Here is a 5,925-nt window from a genome sequence, read left to right as displayed (position 1 = left end):
CTTTGACAGCCGGCCTTAATTGAGTCCCTTGTCAGTTTTAGCAAACTGTGTGTTAACGTCATTTGAAACTTTTTTTCTTCTCCATCTATCTCAGTCTCTCTCTCTCGTGGTCTATAAGGAATATGTTAGCAGCCTAGCAGGCAAATCCTCTGTAACTTTGTTTAGGAAGGAGAGCGCGAGTGAGAGCGAGAGAGAGAGAGAGAGAGAGAGAGAGAGAGAGAGAGAGAGAGAGAGAGAATAAGCCTCAAAAGCCATCTTGTCATTGGATCCATAATTCAGGCTCATGATTTTAATTTCCCTCTGTTCTTTCAAAGGGATGAGAAGAGGAAGGGAAGAGGAGAGGGAAGACTGGTAGTTAGCTGGATAACTGCATTTGAGATGAGCTGAGGTGTTCTGTCATGCTGCCTGTACTACATAATAGGGATGGAAATGTGCCAGAGAAGAAAGACACATCAAAATGAAGGGAAGCCAACTTCACTCTCTGAACTCTCAAAATCCACATCGCACGCTGTTTACAAACGGAAAAACCCCATGTTGTTTCTTCTAAGACGAACCAATCCCAGACCAGAGGGGCACTGTGGCACATTCAACCAAAGATTGAATGACAAACACAGACGTACACACAGGCAGATATAGTACACAGACACACAAATGGATAAATAATGAAACGTTCCTTTTTATTTGAATAATCAGTTATGTCCTTATATCAGAATTAACATGCCTTTAGTACAATATCCAATGTGACCTGTAGGCATGAGTTGTCCGGAGGGTCCTTCCTTCACACTCTGTCAGTGTGTTTGGCCCGGCCTGGCCCCAGCCTGTGTGTATGTGTGTGTGTTTGTGTGTGTGCTTGCGCAGAGGGAACTGACGATAGTTAAAATTGTGCGTGTGTTTTTATGTGCGTGGGTGGGTGGCTTCAGGCTGTAGACTTCAGGCTGCTGGTCTGGGGCCCAGTGTAGTGTGTCTCTCTCTCTGTGTTTTCATGTTTGTGTGATTTGAATTGTGATTCTGTGGATTCAAATAAAGTATTTAAAACATGTGTGTGTTTGTCTCTCTTTCTCTTCCTCTGTGTGTTGAGAGGAGAGGGCTCTGTGGCGGTCCTCCCTCCCTCCCTCCCTCCCTCCCTCCCTCTCTCTCTCTCTCTCTCCCTCTTTCTTTCCCTCTATCTCTGTCTCCCTCTTTCTCTCTCTCTCCTCTCTCTCTCTCTCTCTCTCTCTCTCTGTCTCCTTCTTTCTCTCTGTCTCCCTCTTTCTATCTCTCTCTCTCCATCTCTCTCTGTCTCTCTCTCTCTCTCTCTCTCTCTCTCTCTCTCTCCCTCCCTCCCTCTCCCTCTCTCTCTCTCTCTCTCTCTCTCTCTCTCTCTCTCTCTCTTCTCAGCTACACCAGGAGATGTTTTGATGTCAGCTGCATCTCTTTGTCTCTTCCTTCCTCTCCCCTCATCTTTTTCTATATGATTTTCTCTTTTCCCGTTCCCTCCCTCTCTCTCTGTCTCTCTGTAAAGCTCAGGTTGTGGTGCTTACAGGACTCGGCAGTGCCACTGTACTCCTCACCATACCATTTGATCATTAATTTATCACAGCTCCAACAGTTTGTTTGACAGGTGCAGTAACTTTCATCTGGTGGGCTTGGCAGCATTTGCTGCTCTCTCTCTTTCTCTCTGACTCCCCCTCTCTCCCTCTATCTTTTGCTTTCTCCTCCTCCACCCCATCTCTCCTCACCCCTCTCTCTCTCCACTTTCGCTCAGCCCTGGTAAGGTGAAAGTAAAGACAGGAGCCACCTTTCCCTTACAGGAACCATTTGTCCCCCTCTGGTAATGAGAAGACAGACAGACACGGTTTCTCTCTGATACATCATGTTTTATTGATACAGTCAGCGTAGGGAATACATGAATGGGAACAGGAGAATCATTTGGGGGTCTTATAGGCCTATGTGTAGCTAGCTAGTGATGTTGTTGTTAATCAACTTGTGGTGCTATAGCAACAGCATAGCTCTTTCTTTGTATCTCTCTACCATCTCTCTCAGTATATTTATTTATATCACTGACGTATCTTTGTCTTGTTACCCCTCCATCTTTCTTTGTGAAACTATATTTTCTCTTTCTTCCACAAAGATTATTCTACCTTGTCTCATTGGTGACCTGAACAGGAAGGCTGTGTGGAGAGACTCCATCATGATGAGTTGATCATCCCTGACCAGAGAAAGGCCCGTAATTCATACAAGTATACTGACCTTGAGAAAAGGTTCATACCAGTATAATAACCCAGAGTAAAGGTTCAGACCAGTATAATAACCCAGAGTAAAGGTTCATACCAGTATAATAACCCAGAGTAAAGGTTCAGACCAGTATAATAACCCAGAGTAAAGGTTCATACCAGTATAATAACCCAGAGTAAAGGTTCAGACCAGGATGTTGACCAAGAGAAAAGGTTCATACCATTATATTGGCCCAGAAAAAGGTTTAAATAGTATATTTACCCAGAGTAAAGGTTCAGACCAGTATATTAACCATGAGTAAAGGTTCAGACCAGTATATTAACCCTGAGTAAAGGTTCAAACCAGTATATTTACCCAGAGTAAAGGTTCAGACCAGTATATTAACCCTGAGTAAAGGTTCAAACCAGTATATTAACCCAGAGTAAAGGTTCAGACCAGTATATTAACCCTGAGTAAAGGTTCAGACCAGTATAATAACCCCGAGTAAAGGTTCAGACCAGTATAATAACCCAGAGTAAAGGTTAAGACCAGTATAATAACTCAGAGTAAAGGTTCAGACCAGTATATTAATCCTGAGTAAAGGTTCAGACTAGTATAATAACCCAGAGTAAAGGTTCAGACCAGTATATTAACCCAGCGTAAAGGTTCAGACCAGTATAATAACCCTGAGTAAAGGTTCAGACCAGTATATTAACCCAGAGTAAAGGTTCAGACCAGTATATTAACCCAAAGTAAAGGTTCAGACCAGGATGTTAACCTAGATTAAAGGTTCAGACCAGTATATTAATCCTGAGTAAAGGTTCAGACCAGGATATTAACCCAGAGTAAAGGTTCAGACCAGTATAATAACCCTGAGTAAAGGTTCAGACCAGTATATTAACCCTGAGTAAAGGTTCAGACCAGTATAATAACCCCGAGTAAAGGTTCAGACCAGTATAATAACCCAGAGTAAAGGTTAAGACCAGTATAATAACTCAGAGTAAAGGTTCAGACCAGTATATTAATCCTGAGTAAAGGTTCAGACTAGTATAATAACCCAGAGTAAAGGTTCAGACCAGTATATTAACCCAGCGTAAAGGTTCAGACCAGAATAATAACCCTGAGTAAAGGTTCAGACCAGTATATTAACCCAGAGTAAAGGTTCAGACCAGTATATTAACCCAAAGTAAAGGTTCAGACCAGGATGTTAACCTAGATTAAAGGTTCAGACCAGTATATTAATCCTGAGTAAAGGTTCAGACCAGGATATTAACCCAGAGTAAAGGTTCAGACCAGTATAATAACCCTGAGTAAAGGTTCAGACCAGTATATTAACCCAGAGTAAAGGTTCAGACCAGTATAATAACCCTGAGTAAAGGTTCAGACCAGTATATTAACCCAGAGTAAAGGTTCAGACCAGTATAATAACCCAGAGTAAAGGTTCAGACCAGTATAATAACCCTGAGTAAAGGTTCAGACCAGTATAATAACCCTGAGTAAAGGTTCAGACCAGTATAATAACCCAAAGTAAAGGTTCAGACCGGTATATTAACCCAGAGTAAAGGTTCAGACCAGTATATTTACCCAAAGTAAAGGTTCAGACCAGTATATTAACCCAAAGTAAAGGTTCAGACCAGGATGTTGACCCAGATTAAACGTTCAGACCAGTATAATAACCCTGAGTAAAGGTTCAGACCAGTATAATAACCCTGAGTAAAGGTTCAGACCAGTATATTAACCCAGAGTAAAGGTTCATATCATTATATTGACCGAGAGTAAAGGTTCATATCATTGTATTGGCCCAGAAAAAAGGTTTTACATAGTATATTGACCCAGAATAAGGGTTCAGACCAGTATATTTACCCAGAGTAAAGGTTCAGACCAGTATATTAACCCTGAGTAAAGGTTCAAACCAGTATATTAACCCAGAGTAAAGGCTCAGACCAGTATATTAACCCTGAGTAAAGGTTCAGACCAGTATAATAACCCTGAGTAAAGGTTCAGACCAGTATAATAACCCAGAGTAAAGGTTAAGACCAGTATAATAACCCAGAGTAAAGGTTCAGACCAGTATATTAATCCTGAGTAAAGGTTCAGACTAGTATAATAACCCAGAGTAAAGGTTCAGACCAGTATATTAACCCAGCGTAAAGGTTCAGACCAGTATAATAACCCTGAGTAAAGGTTAAGACCAGTATAATAACCCAGAGTAAAGGTTAAGACCAGTATAATAACCCAGAGTAAAGGTTCAGACCAGTATATTAATCCTGATTAAAGGTTCAGACTAGTATAATAACCCAAAGTAAAGGTTCAGACGAGGATGTTGACCCAGATTAAAGGTTCAGACCAGTATATTAATCTAGAGTAAAGGTTCAGACCAGTATATTAACCCAGAGTAAAGGTTCAGACCAGGATGTTAACCCAGATGAAAGGTTCAGACCGGTATATTAACCCAGAGTAAAGGTTCAGACCAGTATACTGACCCAGAGTAAAGGTTCAGACCAGTATATTTACCCAAAGTAAAGGTTCAGACCAGTATATTAACCCAAAGTAAAGGTTCAGACCAGGATGTTGACCCAGATTAAACGTTCAGACCAGTATAATAACCCAGAGTAAAGGTTCAGACCAGTATAATAACCCAGAGTAAAGGTTCAGACCAGTATAATAACCCTGAGTAAAGGTTCAGACCAGTATAATAACCCTGAGTAAAAGGTTCAGACCAGTATATTAACCCAGAGTAAAGGTTCAGACCAGTATAATAACCCTGAGTAAAGGTTCAGACCAGTATATTAACCCAGAGTAAAGGTTCAGACCAGTATAATAACCCAAAGTAAAGGTTCAGACCAGTATATTATCCCAGCGTAAAGGTTCAGACCAGTATAATAACCCTGAGTAAAGGTTCAGACCAGTATATTAACCCTGAGTAAAGGTTCAAACCAGTATATTAACCCAGAGTAAAGGTTCAGACCAGTATAATAACCCAGAGTAAAGGTTCAGACCAGTATAATAACCCTGAGTAAAGTTTCAAACCAGTATAATAACCCTGAGTAAAGGTTCAGACCAGTATAATAACCCAAAGTAAAGGTTCAGACCAGTATAATAACCCTGAGTAAAGGTTCAGACCAGTATAATAACCCTGAGTAAAGGTTCAGACCAGTATATTAACCTAGAGTAAAGGTTCAGACCAGTATATTAACCCTGAGTAAAGGTTCAGACCAGTATAATAACCCTGAGTAAAGGTTCAGACCAGTATAATAACCCAGAGTAAAGGTTAAGACCAGTATAATAACCCAGAGTAAAGGTTCAGACCAGTATATTAATCCTGAGTAAAGGTTCAGACTAGTATAATAACCCAGAGTAAAGGTTCAGACCAGTATATTAACCCAGCGTAAAGGTTCAGAACAGTATAATAACCCTGAGTAAAGGTTAAGACCAGTATAATAACCCAGAGTAAAGGTTAAGACCAGTATAATAACCCAGAGTAAAGGTTCAGACCAGTATATTAATCCTGATTAAAGGTTCAGACTAGTATAATAACCCAAAGTAAAGGTTCAGACGAGGATGTTGACCCAGATTAAAGGTTCAGACCAGTATATTAATCTAGGGTAAAGGTTCAGACCAGTATATTAATCCAGAGTAAAGGTTCAGACCAGGATGTTAACCCAGATGAAAGGTTCAGACCGGTATATTAACCCAGAGTAAAGGTTCAGACCAGTATACTGACCCAGAGTA

This window comes from Oncorhynchus tshawytscha, linkage group LG12 (genome assembly GCF_018296145.1).
Source record: "Oncorhynchus tshawytscha isolate Ot180627B linkage group LG12, Otsh_v2.0, whole genome shotgun sequence".
NCBI classification, from domain to species: domain Eukaryota; kingdom Metazoa; phylum Chordata; class Actinopteri; order Salmoniformes; family Salmonidae; genus Oncorhynchus; species Oncorhynchus tshawytscha.
The sequence above is the reverse complement of the archived record's forward strand: the minus strand, read 5'-3'. Positions refer to the sequence as shown.